At 34.3% G+C, this 16,278-nt stretch overlaps 1 long non-coding RNA gene across 1 annotated transcript; it reads left to right on the forward strand.

Annotated features, from left to right (window-relative positions):
* The first annotated feature begins 856 nt into the window (after positions 1-856).
* On the forward strand, positions 857-6,206 carry LOC132123513 (uncharacterized). The gene is made up of 3 exons (XR_009426526.1): positions 857-947; positions 4,258-4,350; positions 6,105-6,206. It is a non-coding gene; the product is annotated as an uncharacterized LOC132123513 (long non-coding RNA).
* The last annotated feature ends 10,072 nt before the right edge of the window (positions 6,207-16,278 follow it).

Here is a 16,278-nt window from a genome sequence, read left to right on the forward strand (position 1 = left end):
TGCAACAAACAGTAAATCACTCCTAACAGTGTGTACAACCACTAAAACTAACATTCATTTCTATAGTATACACCACATTTCCTTTAAGCACAAGCTGTGATATTTGCACAGTCCTTTAATGTGATGTTTTATAGCCCCTTGTTTTCCTTTTGTAGGTAACATACAAGCTAGATCTAGCATCTGCGGAGGCTATTATTAAAGGTATTGTGTTTAAGTTGTTCAGTAAAGAAATAAATATTTTGCAGGCCACTAATTTGAGTCATTGCTGGGAATACAGTATTGCCATTCACTGTTGTTATTGCAGACTTGATGTTGTTTGATTATACTTTTTATCTGGGCAAGTCAAAAAAGACACTTTTCCACAGTCAGATCATTGGGCAAAAACAAACTGTTAGTAACATGCATGTAAATATACAAAGAGAGATTGTGGACCACAGAGGCTAACTGCCATTTCAAAATGTCTACATGTTGTCTTTCTATATACAAACAAACTTTTTAAGAGAAATTATAAAAATGACTTTTTCTGGCCTGTAAGGTATGAGTTGACCCAGCAAAGGGCCAGTTCTCTGGTTTGGAAAGAAATCAAAGAATTGGTCAAAACCTTCCATTTTGCCATAAATGTGTGGTGGTTCAGTTGTATGTGTGCATGATTTTAGTAAAGTTTCCATGCACTCATTTACTAAATGCCATCTTTCTTGAAAAATGTACACATGAAAGATCACACAGGATTTTTTTATTATTATTATTACACACTCTTAGAGTTGCTTCTTCAAACTTGTTCACAAACAGGGTTACACTGCACTGAATATGGTTAAATGTACTAATAACTAAGGTTCAATATTTTCATTTTCTCTTCAGAGACCCCTTTTAGGTCAGCATGTATCATCACAGGAGCTGAAGCAGAAGTCACTGAGTTGGCTAAAGCAATTCAGAAAAATCGGAACATGGTATGTTTAAGATGACATCCCTCGTCTTACAGTTTAGTTAAAATAGCCTTTGCTTAGATATGTGTTGTGTATTTAGATGTTTTAAGCTGTCTGTCTGTCAACTCTCTTTACTCTTAATTTCCTACTCACCCCCTCCAAAAACCAAACTTGTGACTCGCCTGTCCTGCAACTGTATGAGGACTAACAGATGGTGAGAACGATACCTTTGCCGTACCATTGGATGTACTTTTTGAAATGGATAAGGTGTCTTGTTCAAGTGTGACCACTTTCCCATTTATTCCACACTGATTTTTGGAGCCAGTCCAGCTCGAGACATGTCTTTACATTGTAGCTCTCGCTATAGGAGATCCATCTTCCAGTGCACCTACAAAAAAAAGGAAATATGGCGTGTTTTATTCAGACTCCATGCATGCAATGGAAGCCCATCCTCCTTTGTAGCTGTTCCAAGTTCTTCATTAAGCACATGTCCTTCTCTTGATAATGTTGCAAACATGAGAGCACCCAGCGTACCGTACGCCTGATTGGTTCCAGACGTTGCTGCTCCCCCAGGTGCCGGCTGGGGTCAGTTCTCCCGAGCTGTTCCTGCGACTCGAGGAAGATGAAAGAAAAGGAGGAGATTACAGATGAGGAATCAAGTTTGTCCCAGTGCCATTTGTAAATCTAATCCCCATTACAGTGTCTCCATTACAGCGAAGTGAAACTCAAAGTTGGGACCATTCCAGGCATGCAGGTGGTACGATTGGCTCTGGCTGCGTTTTGTTGGTTATAAAGGATAACAGAGAGTGATAAGATGATCCTTTTAGCGAGATGTAATAATTACACCCATGTATGCTGCAGATAAGAAACCGGAATGGGGTGCCGTCTATTTTCATCAAGCCTCAAGTTCACTAGGGGCACACTTTTTGCTTGGAAATGGGGGATTAGAGTCTAAACCCCGTGTACCATAAGGTGCAGATCTCGAACGTGGTATGTTGTATATGACCGATAGTGATATTCACATTCCTCAGCCGTGGGATTTCAAGATAATTTAATACCGAGAGCATGCAGGTAGTGTATATATCATTTTAAGCTACATAAGAAAATCTCATACAGAAAAATATCCACTTTAGTTCCATCAGAGACTATAAAATTCCATTGACTACATGTAATCCTGGCATTTCAGTGATACTGCATAACTCTTGACTGTAATGTATTCCTACTTCAACCTCGGATTAAGCCACAACATGAGCTGACATGATTCCCAACACGTAACTGCGGTTACAAATGAACTCCTTGCCCGGTAAAAACACATTTCTGTTTTTGAATAGTTTACAAATCGTTTGTTTGTAAATCTGTGGAAATTAAAGCATTACCAGAATTTTTGCATGACCCGTAACGTCTAATCAGGACCAAGTGTGTGGCTTGTTTTTTGGTTTTGGTCATTTTGAAGCACTTATTCTTGCTTCGCCACCATTCAAAAATCCTCATGTAGGCTTAACAGCCCAACCTGGTTCAGATTTCAAAATGATCTTGTAAATCCACAGCTTGGAGTGAGCTGGTTTTCATCTAAAGCCATGGTTGGTTATCTTTCAAGAGTGAATAGTAGTTGCATGTGTTTCCAATAACCATTTAATATTTCCAGTTTTCCAGCCAAACACTTCTGTTTATTTCAAGGCCAGGGACAGGATACGATTTGATATGAGGGCTATAATATGATTTCATATGCAGAGCATCTGTGGTTGTGTTGCTTTTATAAAAAGGGATGAATCATTAGATCTTAATAAATAAAATTTGTCTGTCGTGATGGTGGGATTGCTTGTTTTATTGAATTTGGGCTCTTTTCTCAAATGGAGACAGACGTCATTCCATGTGCAAAGGAGAGTAATGCTGAGTACCTGTCCAAAACTAGAAACTTCATTCACTTATCGTATGTCAACGATACATGCATACACAAGTAATTCCATGTTCAAGCCAGCATTTGACTTTTTAATGCATGTTCCTGGTCTTATTGTGAATGACTCATTTGTCACTTTATTTAAAATAAAAACAAATTGTTTTTGTAATAATTCATCAAAATATAATAACATAATCTCACTCTGAAACACCTTTACTTTTTGCTGACATTAATAGGTCAGTCTAGTCTATTTGATAATGTTAACTAATAGCCAGATGGCTTTTTTGCAAAAAAAAAAAAAAACCTAAATTTAATTTGGATTCATTCTGGTATGCACACTACTGTTACAAATTTGGGGCTTTTGAAAGAAGTCTCTCATACTCACAAAGGCTATGTTTATTTGACCCAAAAAATAAAAAAATAAAAAGTGGTTTTATATTATAATTAGTGCTGCAATGATTAATAGTGATAATTGAATCCAAAGCAAATGTTTTTGTGTACTGTATATGTGTATTATGTGTATATATAAATACACACAAATGCATGAATATATTTAAGAAAAATATATTATGTTTATATATTAAATATATTTATATAATAAATTGTTTATATAAATATTTACATCTAAATACATGTAAATATTTTCTAAATATATACTGTATGTGTGTGTGTATATACACACACAATGATATATATCATATATAATGATAAATTTACACAACACACACACATATATTATGTAAACAAAAACTTTTATTTTGGATACAATCAATCACAATTAATAGTTGGTTCCAGACGTTGCTGCTCCCCCAGGTGCCGGCTGGGGTCAGTTCTCCCGAGCTGTTCCTGCGACTCGAGGAAGATGAAAGAAAAGGAGGAGATTACAGATGATTAAGGATTACCAGCCTTATTTTAATATGTTTTAAAATTAGATTTTATTCTTGCAATGGCAAAACTGAATTTTCAGCAGCCATAGCTCAAATCTTCAGTGTCACATGATCCTTTAGAAACCATTACAGAACTAACAAATTGCTAAGTGTGATTGCATCATATAATAATTGCTGTTAATAGTGTTCATCGTCTGGTTGACTGTCTTATGTACATTTTTTTGAAAATTCCCGTCATATTCACATAAACTGACAGTCACCACTCACCACTTATAAGCTACTTATAAATATTGTAGAAACTTAATTTTCTGTTGCAATAATAATAATAATAATAAACTTGAATTGAATTCTGATATGCTGAATTATTATTATAATTTTTTGTAAAAATTAATGTTAAATTATTTCTAATAAATCCCCATAAGAGGTTCTATTAAGTCTGGGTAAGTCTTATTATACTTGTTCTCAGTAGGATATACAGCCATAATTTACTGTAGAAATTTTCACCCCCTTATTAGTTTGGTGTAACATTAATGTTATGTCCTTTTTTTAGATGACTGGATCAAACTTCTTGGGGGTCCTGGATATGGTGAAACATTTTGAAGACACTGACCACGCTCGTTTATACCCAGTAGTTATTGTATGGGTAAGTTTACACGCATTGACCTTTTCAGTGTTTAGTTTAAAAGATTTTTTTATATATGTTCCTTGATGTTACTTTAACCAAACATAGCATTCAGTGTGAACACAGAACTATTAGTATTTGTGGCATTATGTTGATTATTAATGTTAATTGTAAATATATACCATAAAAAATAATTGGTAAATAAACCAATGTTTAAATAAAGTGACAATTATATATAAAGATGTATCTGGGGTTAATCTTACACTAAAATTTGCTTGTTTGGAAAAACCCTTGATGTTTTGATTTGTTGTTCTTGTCCAGCATTTGTACCTCAAAACATCTTAGTCTTAATCTCTGGGAATGTCATCACTCTCACCTTGAATCATTTCTTAAATGTGTTTCAAAAGCGTAAAATCTGCTACTGCAGTTTTGAGGTCTGACGATAGGGATCACACCCTAGTGTGGGAATCCAGCCTTCCCAGAATCCATATGTGCTTCCTTAAACATTCCCTCCGAAGGGCTGTTAGATAACCTCTACTCTCCATCATTATTGGTTTCACTCGTTGTTTGGATTACACAGATGCTTTATCTAATCATCACTACAGATGTCATAAAAACACTGTGAGAGCGTGTGATTGCAAGTAAAACCTCAATCCGTGCTTCAAGATTATTTTATAAAGAGCTATTCAGAGGTATGCTTGACTTTCTTTACATTTACATTACATTTGGATCCACTTAAGACTCTTTTCCATTTCCGTCCAGGCTTTCAGTTACCTTTTTTGTACTTGCAGAGATACTTTGTTATGAAGCTATTAGTCAAAAGTAAACAGCATTTCCCCGATTTCTACTGGGGTATGACCTCTGTTAGAAATATGTTTTTCTTCAAGCAGTTTGCAAAATTAGCACAGCCTGTTTTATTTGGTATGGATGCATACAAGCCACATCTTCTTGAAATGGTGATGCAAGCGAACGGAAAAAGAAATTGCATTCATTTAACGGATCGGTGAATGCTGGGTCAGTTGCAATGGAAACTTTTCACTAAGAGCTGGTTCTTAACGTTTTGCATGGGAGCTCAACCTGTCCAAACAGTTTGTTAAAAAGAGTACTTAAAATTAATAGGTCTGTCCCATAGCTATATAGTGTATTCTATTGTATATTCTAAGTGTTTTTTTTAAGAATAGGGAATGTTTTGTTGAAATAAGTGCAGGTTATTATGTTATTATCAATTTTTATGTGGATTGATGGAGTCAATGCTGATGATTGGATAAGTATTTTAATGTTTATTAATTCCTGTTGATCAGGAATGTGCAATATTTATTTTGCACATTTAATAATTAAGTTTAGTTTTTAAGTTGCAGGTAAACAAAATACTGCATTTAATCTTTTTATTACCGTATTTAACTATATGTTCACATTTCTCTGTCAGTTAATGGTTACATGAGATGCAGGTAAACAAAAAAAAATCATATTTTTTTTAAGTAAATGCTTTTATTAGTTGTTTAAGTTTAGATTTTAAGTTAATATTTTAATAATTAAACAGCACATTGGCATGTTCAGATTTCTCTATTGTCAGTTACTGGTAAAATTATATGCCAGGAAATATACAAAATTTAATCATTTTGCTACGTTTTAAAGATATATTTAATTTTACTTTTGTCATCGTTATGCTTTTCTTAAACTTATGAACTCCCTGCCGTTCCCTCAGTTTGTGAAACCTTGCTATAGATAAGTGAAGATGTTTTTTTTATTTTTTTTATTTATCATTTTGTTGACAGGTACAGCTGAACATGACAAAGCAGTCCATGGAAAGCCAGAAGACAGACGATTTAGCAGCCTTCAGGAGTCTGGCCTCTGAAGTCATACAGGGAAATGTTCTGGAATTCAGATTGAAAACACCAAGGTGATTTTCTCAATGAGATATCATTATATGTGTTAAAGAGATAGTTCACCCAAAATTTGAAATGATAGCTTTGTTTACAAGCTTTATCTGAGGCTGATCTAGCCTGGATAAAAGGTCTAGGAAAATCCAAGAGGAACCTTGTCTAAAACATGTGTCCTATTGAGAATGAATTAAGTCATTGTGGCTCTGGTGGGAAAAAATCATGGAGAGTGATGTGTTAATTTGCACTGTCTGGCTGCGGCCCCCATTAAAAACGCTCAGACAGCTGAGGGGAGTGACTGTAATATGTGTTCGTCATGATACAATGGTTATTTTTGTGAGATAGTGGAAGTGCAGATAAAGACCATGCATAAATTACGCTCATAGGTCCTGTAATGATGAGGATAATTCCTCCCATATGCGCTTATTCATGCTTTACAAAATAGCTGCCAAGACTCGCTTTGTGAATTCTGAGCCGTCCAACTACCTTCATGCAGAATGTGATATAAGGTTTTTTCAATTAGAGGTCATGCCTCCTAATTTGGTATTTTATCCAGATCTTTTTTGAGATGAAGTGCAACCGTTGGTGAAACCGTCAGACGTTTTCTGCTGCTAGTCACGCCTGAGGGTTTTTGGATGAGCCAGCGGTTAAATATATAGACTTTCCATTGCCTAATACTATACCAAATTTATTCCACTGGCATCATTCATGGAGTCAAAATCAGGTTTTGATGATCACCACTGGGAAACTTTAAAAGGCTTATATCACAAGCAATTTAGTTTTCCTTGATCTTTTAAGATGAAATAGCTTGATGCATTATGAAAAATACTGTAAATACTGATTTTGGCCAGACATTTTAATCTGAGTTTCACCTAAGGTAAAGCACTGTTAAAGCATTTCACATAAAGTTATGTTTCTTAAAGGCATGGTAGGAAAAATAAATAGTTTAATTCTAAGGGTTAAAGAGAGTGTGGCTTTTGCAGGGTGGAATACAAATATTTAAATAAATGCATGAAATGACTGTTAAAATAGATAACATAAATAGGTTTCATAATAAAATATTGTATTCAAAAACTGTACTTTGACATGTATAACATTAGAAATTGTAATTTCTTTTGTCTGCACTAAAGATGGTGTAGTTAAGGGTAGTTCATGATGACTTGTGGGCGATTTGATCGCTGTAGTCTTCCAGGATTGTTTGATTAGAATCTTTGGATTTGTTTTTCCTTGCCAGATGTTTGTACATGTGGAGCACTTAACTTGTGGAGGGTTTGTTGTTTTGAGAAAACTTGCATCTGATAAGGATTGGTGAACATCTTCTCATAAACACACATTCAGTCTTCATTAAACATTTATTTTTTTTAAGAACTTTTTACAAATCTGCTTCAAGAACTAAACATACCTGTGCTCCATTTGTTCAGTGACAGATGGCTTTTAGGACAGGATTTGACTTCAGTCTTTAAACACATTTCAGTGCAGCTTGAGACCGAACCTCCATGTTATGGAGCTCCAGGTTATTTAAGTGTTTCTCGCTAATCGCCCTTCACGTAGATAGTGAAGAGATGTTTGCGTGATTCGTTGTGTGTAAACAATGACAGGCCTTGTTAAACAAATAATTTCTTCCAGTCTTTTCACAGTATGTTTGTAATATGCAAAGTTTTCCTTATTAAATCCAGACTGAGGCAAGCATGACGCTAACAGCCACACAGCAGCTTTGTACTGTAAATGTAATGAAGTAATGACATGAATAAACTAGATAGATAGATAGATAGATAGATAGATAGATAGATAGATAGATAGATAGATAGATAGATAGATAGATAGATAGATAGATAGATAGATAGATAGATAGATAGATAGATAGATAGATAGATAGATAGATTAGAGAACAATTGGTTGATTGATTGATTGATTTTTAAGTCTAAAATTGTAGTTTAAGTGGAAAAATTTACTCCAGGCCATTGAATTATTAGAAAATAATGCACACTTCGAGTCGCATATTGGCCGCATCACCACCTCAGGTGTGCATTATTTTCTAATAATTCACTTGCCTGTTGTCAGTTATTCCTTACTTAAACTGTAGTTTATTCCAGTGATGTGAAAGCTGTGTTTTCAGCAATGTCCTATATTTTCTAATATGCTGATTTGATCCTGAAGCATTTCTTATTAATATCAATGTTGAAAACAGTTTTGCCAATGAATATTTTTGTGGAAACCATTACACTTTTTTCAGGATTCTTCAAAGAATCGAATGGCCTTTATTTATTATGAAACATAATCTTTTGTAACATTACAAATATATTTACTGTCACTTTTGATAGATTTAATGTGTCCTTGCTAAATTTAAAAAAAAAAAAAAAAATATATATATATATATATATATATATATATATATATATATATATATATATATATATATATATATATATATATATATATATATATTTCTAAAGAAAACACTGATCCCAAACATTTGAACGTTAGGTAGTCTTTATGGTCCGTGTACTTTTGCGTCCATTTGTTTTTCGTTTTTTTTAACCCAGAAATGAAATACGGAAAATGCGTTTTTTCCTAAAATGGTTCAAACTCTGATAAATAGAATAAGCAGACACAAACTCATTTTCATTATTCAAAATTCACATTTCATTAAAAATTTTAAAAATGAAATAAAGCTTTTTTTATGGATATAACTGCTTCATTTAATTTCTAGCTTTTTAGCGTCTCTGAGACATATAAGGTCCCTTTCGCACTACTGATGTAGTTTGCTGTATGAAATCTTTTGCCTTCGATATTTTTATGATCTTGATCATTTTTCATACCTACTGTACAACATGTATGAAATACTCATTACATACTTTTTTTGGATTTAAATGTATCCAGGTCTGGTTCTATACAGAAGTGCTAGAGGGAACGAAATGAAAGCAAGAGCACCTATAGAGGCTACTATAAACATAGAAAAGAATTCACCAAAAGTGATCAAAGATACCAAAATGCTGTAAAAATGGATAATAAGATATACCACACTGTTATATGTTATGTAAATATGTATGGTTCTATATTTTGGTTTCCAACATAGCATTTAAAAATACAACAAATGTTTTTTCCCCATTTTTTCATGTTTAAAAAAACAAAAACAAAATGAATGAACTCAAAAGTACACGGGCCCTTTATAATAACCATTTAACATTTGTGCCGTATTGTCAGTAAGGTGATCTGACGGTGTGATAAAGGTCATTTCTGGCCCTATCAGTGCATGGCCAGTGAGTGACAAGAAGTGTCACAGGATCTCCTTCACACACAGGGCCCGGTGGCGCTGAAAAGGCTTGTCACAATGATATATAGCCTCTAATCCCTCCTGTGAGAGCCCAGCAGTTTACCCGCCCCTCACTTCCTTCTCCTCAAAGCATCCAGCTGAGGAATCTACACCTGAGAGGAGATTAGCTGCTTCTTAGAAAAGAGAAAGAGACTCTCTTACCTGCCCAGATCCACTCGTTTTTGAAACTGGATACCTGGTTTAGCCCATCTGTAGTTTTACAATACAGTTTTACTGGCACTGAAGCCTTTAGATGCAGTTTTTAGATTTTATTTTTTTTGAAGCAAATAATGAGTTACATTTTCTGAAGATTAATGATGGTTTGGGTATCTGCAGGTTTCTATAGGAGTCGGTAAAGTGCCCAGATAATTGAGGGACCACAAAAAGGGATCAGATCCTTAAATCGCTTTAAAATAACCCCTGCTAAAATGATGTCAGGGTGGTGTGTACCTCAGCGTCTTGTTTTATACTCATCTGCCTTTGACAGTGCAAATGTATTAGGCCATACATAGTGTCAGATTTACGTTCCAGTAGTCATTTCTCATTTTCAAAATATTCCACTTCTCTCCATGTCAAATTGTTTTTTACGTTTTCCTCACTTCGGCTGGCACAAATGCACTGTGGGAGGAAAAATCTAAAAAGTTGTCTTTTTTTTCTTGTCTGGTCTTGAAAGATCCCTGCTGAAATCTCCAGGCCAAAGCACTTCTCTTTTGATATTGTCCCACAGTGTTAAACTAAAAATATCTGTACTGTGGCAGCATGTCTTGGGTATTCTTGATATTTAATTTTAATGATGCATTGAAATTGCTTGGTAAACCCCCTGAAAATCAGCCTTTATTTGGAATAACAGTAACACTTTAGTGGGTTCATAAAGTAAAGTGAATAAAGTGAATAAAGTGAATAAAGCAGTTGCGAGCAAGTGGCAAGTTCAAACTAGACAGACATTTAAGGGAAATGGTACAGTCATACCACTTACAGTATTACACAACATTTCACCACATAAATAATTATGGCAATAAAAGATACTGATTTATGACAAAACTGTTTTAAAATCTTGCCAATATGTTAGTTATCTTATAATCCATTATAGTGTACAAAACAGTTGTTGCTAAATGGTAGCAGCTGCGTTTGTATGAAACCAGAGAGCCAGGATGACATAATTAAATAGTATTTAATTATGGGGAAGTCGTGGAAGTCGTGGCCTAATGGTTAGAGAGTCGGACTCCCAATCGAAAGGTTGTGAGTTTGAGTCCCGGGCTGGCAGGAATTGTGGGTGGGGGGAGTGCATGTACAGTTCTCTCTCCACCTGCAATACCACTACTTAGGTGCCCTTGAGCAAGGCACTGAACCCCCAACTGCTCCCTGGGCGCTGCAGCACAAATGGCTGCCCACTGCTCCGGGTGTGTGTGTGTGTGTTCACTGCTCTGTGTGTGTGCACTTCGGATGGGTTAAAAGCAGAGCACGAATTCTGAGTATGGGTCTCCATACTTGGCTGAATGTCATGTCACTTTCTCTTTCACTTTTATTTTATTAGCTAAACAAGCGCAAAGCTTCCACGAAGAAAAACTGTTCCTAGCAAGAGTATAGCACCGAAAAAAGTTTCTCGGATGAGCCTGTGTTATCAGCTTTTTCCGGTTGTTACTGAGGGATAACATACCTCAGAATGTCATAAATGACCAATCAGAATCAAGTATTCCACAGAGCCGTGTAATAACCAACATTACTTTGGCTCAAGTGTACTTTGAGTGTAATTACAAGTGTTTCCAGAACAACTACAGTACATATCAGTCCTAGTAATGTTATGATACATTTTTTTGTATGTAATATGTAAGTAATATGTAAATATGTAAGTTATTACACTAATGTTCTTCAATTGGTGTGATTAAAAAAAATTAAATAAAAAAAACAGAGATAGAGAAATCTTTGTAACTGTGCATATGTCAGCACTGGTCGATGTAATATTGACTAAAAAAAGTTCAACAAAACATGCAAATTTGCTGAAAATGTACTCACCCTCAAGCCAGCCAAGTAATAGATGAGTTCGTTTTTTGAAGAAATTTTAAGTGACATCTGTTGCTAACGAGTGGATCCTCTGCAGTGAATGGGTGCCGTCAGAATGAGAGTCCAAACAGCTGATAAAAAAAATCATAATAATCCACAATTAATCCACATGACTGTAATCCATTAACTAACATCTTGTGAAGTGAACTAGCTGCATGTTGAAGCAACAGTTTAAGTTAATATGCATTAATGATGAATGTTTTCTAGAAACAGCTTTTCACTTGATGAATAAGAGTAATATGGGTTACTTGTTGTATTGTGATGTTTTTATCAGCTGTTTGGACTCTCATTCTGATGGCAACCCATTCACTGCAGAGGATCCACTGGTGAGAAAGTGATATAATACTAAATTTCTCAAAATCTGAACAGAAGATCTTGGATGACCTGCAGGTGAGTACATTTTGCAAGTTTTCACACTCTTGTAATGTGCAGAAAACAGTCTACAGTGACCCTAAAATAATTCTAAAACTGATTTTTGTGGAAGATTAGCACACGTATACTAATAATGTTGTACAAAAGTTGTTGGTTAGTTTCTGTATTTACTAAATTTGAGGTTTCTGTTTGAGATTATGGTAGTTTCTCTTTTCAATGATTTTAGGACATTCTTGGACATTTATGTGACTTAAATGTTTGGGCGTTACCATGTAATGCCTTGAGTGCTCCAGATGCATGCTGGCGTGTGATATCGTAGACTGTAACCTACTGAATCTGTTTATTTAGCATTGATTTGGCAGATTACATGAGCAATTTATATGCTCAAGATCCTTCATATACATGCAAACTCTAATAGTGAGACAACATTCCAACCAAGAACATTCACAAACAAATTAGATCAGAAATTAGAGGCTGATTCTTACCAGGGGCGACCAAATGGGTTTGTAAACATTCAATCAGTAAAAGGCCATGGTGGCGTGTTCTGCCCCATGCAGCCTGTCCACGGCAGAACACTTGTTTTAGATTTGAGACGACCACCCACTGTCAGGTATTGAATGTCCACTGAACAGTAATCTTGTTTTGAGCTCAGGGGTTTTTCAGGATTTAGTATGAGCCTTGTTGGGTTGAAATGTTTGAACTGGTTCACCTCTGACTTGAATCTTTTTTAAATTCCTTTTTATTTTCTTGGTGGTATCATTGATGAACACAACCTTTTGAGTGAGCTTTATCCTTCCTACACTGGAAACCATAAACCGCACCATATATGTTAAATATACAGTGGTGTCCAGAAGTTTATACCACATATATCCTGTTAGATTTAAAGTCTAATTTAATTCTGGAATTCAAATCATACCGGATAACTTGTCGAGGTTGTATCAACCGTGGTCAATAAATCAAATCCTATATTTCTGTTGCATGTCATTCACTCTTTTCTATTTTTTTATGTATTTTAAAATATGTAATTTCTTCCTGTGATGGCAAAGCTGAATTTCCAGCATCATCACTTCAGTCTTCAGTGTCACATGATCCTTCACAAATCATAAATTTATGATTTATGTTGCATTTGTATAAGCAATGCAGGAGATCTCAGTTGGAAGGTGGTTTGTTTTCCGCTAAGCAATTTCACACTCCCTCACACTTTCACCTTTACTCTTCCACAAATGATTGCTGTTTACTCCATGGTCATTCTTGTTTGGACAGCTTTGAAACAAATGCTGACAGTCTTTTGTTTGAGGGAAAGGTGAAATATTTAGGTGGTAAGGCTTGTTCCTAATGCATCAAGACAAGGTGCAGGCACTTGGCGATGGGTGAGCGTAGAGATGGAAAATAAGGATGTAGAAACTGAAATGCAGTTTTGTCGCTAAAGGAAATAACATACATGACCCAGGTTGATCCCTCGCTAGACCTTTCTGTGTATGTCACAATTGTAATGAGGTTTTCTTGTTAACAGAGGATGTTTGGTTTCTGCATGTGGGCCTTGGGGTAATCATGACATATTTCACCATTTTCAACAGATCTGTCAGTGGAAGGAAGCATTGTGGTCTATAATTGTTTAGGAACATATCTGTCGCCAGGTTAAGTACAAACAGAGAAATCACTGCCTCTGACTTGTTGAAATAGAGCAGTATTCACAGGTATGGAAACAAAGCTCCCTGTATCTTCTTCACCCCGTTCCTGTGAATGTGGTAGGTTACGCCCGAGGCTCTTCTACCAAAAAAAAAAAGAAAAAAAGGAAAAAGTGAGAGATCCAGAAAGACTCTTCACTGAGGAAACCTGTTTAAGACATGAGAAACTATAGACATCATTCTCCTTGTAACCGCACAGCGGAAACCATTATTACTTAGACTTTCTTTCAGTGTACCTTGACTTGTTTATCTGAGCAGTTCCTGAATCAATACTGGGTAATGCAGTGCTTCAATAGGAATGTGGATGTGTCGTCCAGTTTAAGAAAAGAGATAATGAAGCTCAGATCCTTTTGAAATGAGGTGAGACTGAATGAGAATGACGAGGTCGTGTTGAGGACACATTTTTTACGCATAATCCCACAAATCTGTCCTCTTTTAAGGTATTTGATTTTGGAAAATCAGTGGACCGAATCATCTTTCACCTGTTTTCTTTGTAATAAACTGGTAATAGAAGAGATTAACAACTGTCATGTGTTCCTAAAACTATAAACCACTGTATGATTTTCAGTCAAAACTATTTTGGCTTTCATTATTAAACTGACATTTCCTGCAAATTAAGTTCATAGTACAGAGTTAGTCAATTGCTGGCTTTCTCCTTTTGACATTATGGCACTTTCCATGGCTTTCCATTGAACTTTGCTTTGCCGTTTTTTTTTTTTTTAAGCATTAAAAAAAGTGCATGTTCATAAATAACCACAATTATTATATCAAAATTTTATTATTTGTAAATTTTACAGTGAAAGTAAATGTTATATTAAGGGTTTTCCAATTTAATAAAATAGAAATGTTAATTTACGTATGTAACTAAAACTAAAATAATTTATATACAGTACAGACCAAAAGTTAGGAAACATTACTATTTTTAATGTTTTTGAAAGAAGTTTCTTCTGCTCATCAAGCCTGCATTTATTTGATCAAAAATACAGAAAAAAATGTAATATTGTGATATATTATTACAATTTAAAATAATTGTTTTTAAATTTTTTGCACTTTAAATTATCATTTATTTCTGTGATGCAAAGCTGAATTTTTAGGATCATTATCACATGATCCTTTAGAAATCATTCTAATATGATGATTCATTATCAAAGTTGGAAACAGTTCTGCTGCTTAATATTTTTTCAGAACATGCGATACTTTTTAAAGATACTTTGATGAATAAAAAAAAAAAAAAAAAAAAGAAGCTATGTTTTTAAAATATAAATATTTTGTAAAAACAATATACACTACTGGTCAGTAATTTGGGGTCAGTAATTTTTTTTCTTTCTTTTTTTAAATAAAATCAATACTTTTATTCAGCAAGGATGTGTTAAATTGATAAAAAGTGATAGTAAAGAAAATATATTATTAGAATATATATTATTAGAATTTTTTTTTTTTTTTTTATAAATGCAGTTCTTTTTAACCTTTTATTCATCAAATATATTAGACAGCAGAACTTGTTTCCAACACTCATAATAAATCAGAATATTAGAATGATTTCTAAATGATCATGTGATACACTGGATGTTACATGTGACACTGAAGGCTGGAGTAATGATGCTGAAAATTCAGCTTTGCATCACAGGAATAAATTGTTATTTTTTAAGCAATTCAAATAGAAAACTATTATTTTAAGTTGTAATAATATTTCACAATATTACTGTTTTTTCTGTATTTTTGATCAAATAAATGCAGGCTTGATGAGCAGAAGAAACTTCTTTCAAAAACATTAAAAATAGTAATGTTTCCAAACTTTTGGTCTGTACTGTATATAAATTATTTTAGTTTTAGTTACATACGTAAATTAACATTTCTATTTTATTAAATTGGAAAACCCTTAATATAACATTTAGTTTCACTGTAAAATTTACAAATAATATATAATATATATATATATATATATATATATATATATATATATATATATATATATATATATATATATATATATATATATATATATATATATATATAAAGAATGAAAAATGCAAATTAATTTATTGAAAATATACATTTTTAGCAGTTCTTTTCACTGACTGTTTGTTTAAAGACAGAGTTTCAGGCTCTGCTTTGTACCCTGCTCATGGAAAGATTAAAAAGATAAAAATTTAAGGTTAAAGATTACATTTTAGATGTACTGTGCCAAAAACTAAAAAAAGATTTGATCCATTTATTGATTCATACATTTGCATGGTCGCTGCTATTTTCCTACCCAAAAACCGGCCTGCCCAGTTCAATTAAAAACTCACAGAGAGTCCCTCTTGACCTGCGGTTATTCGCTAAACTGGTCTACTATTAAAAATGTCCCTTTGGATACAGTTACAGTTGAGGAAGGTGAACCGCAGAGTTCAGCTCCATATCACATCTCTGAAGTTGACAGTAACTTGGGCTCGATGTCTCTGTCAAGCTCTTTGCCTCTAGCTACTGTCGTATGATTGGCAGTCCGGCGGGACATTCAGGAACTGGCTCTATTATAATTTCCCCAAAGGAATGCACAGTCAGAGTAAGAAATGTTATACCGTGTTTTCAAAGAGACCTATGGTCTGCATGGGTTTTAATGGCAGAATAAGACATTTGCCTTTAAGATGCGTTT

Source organism: Carassius carassius, chromosome 41, assembly GCF_963082965.1.
Source record: "Carassius carassius chromosome 41, fCarCar2.1, whole genome shotgun sequence".
Classification (NCBI taxonomy): domain Eukaryota; kingdom Metazoa; phylum Chordata; class Actinopteri; order Cypriniformes; family Cyprinidae; genus Carassius; species Carassius carassius.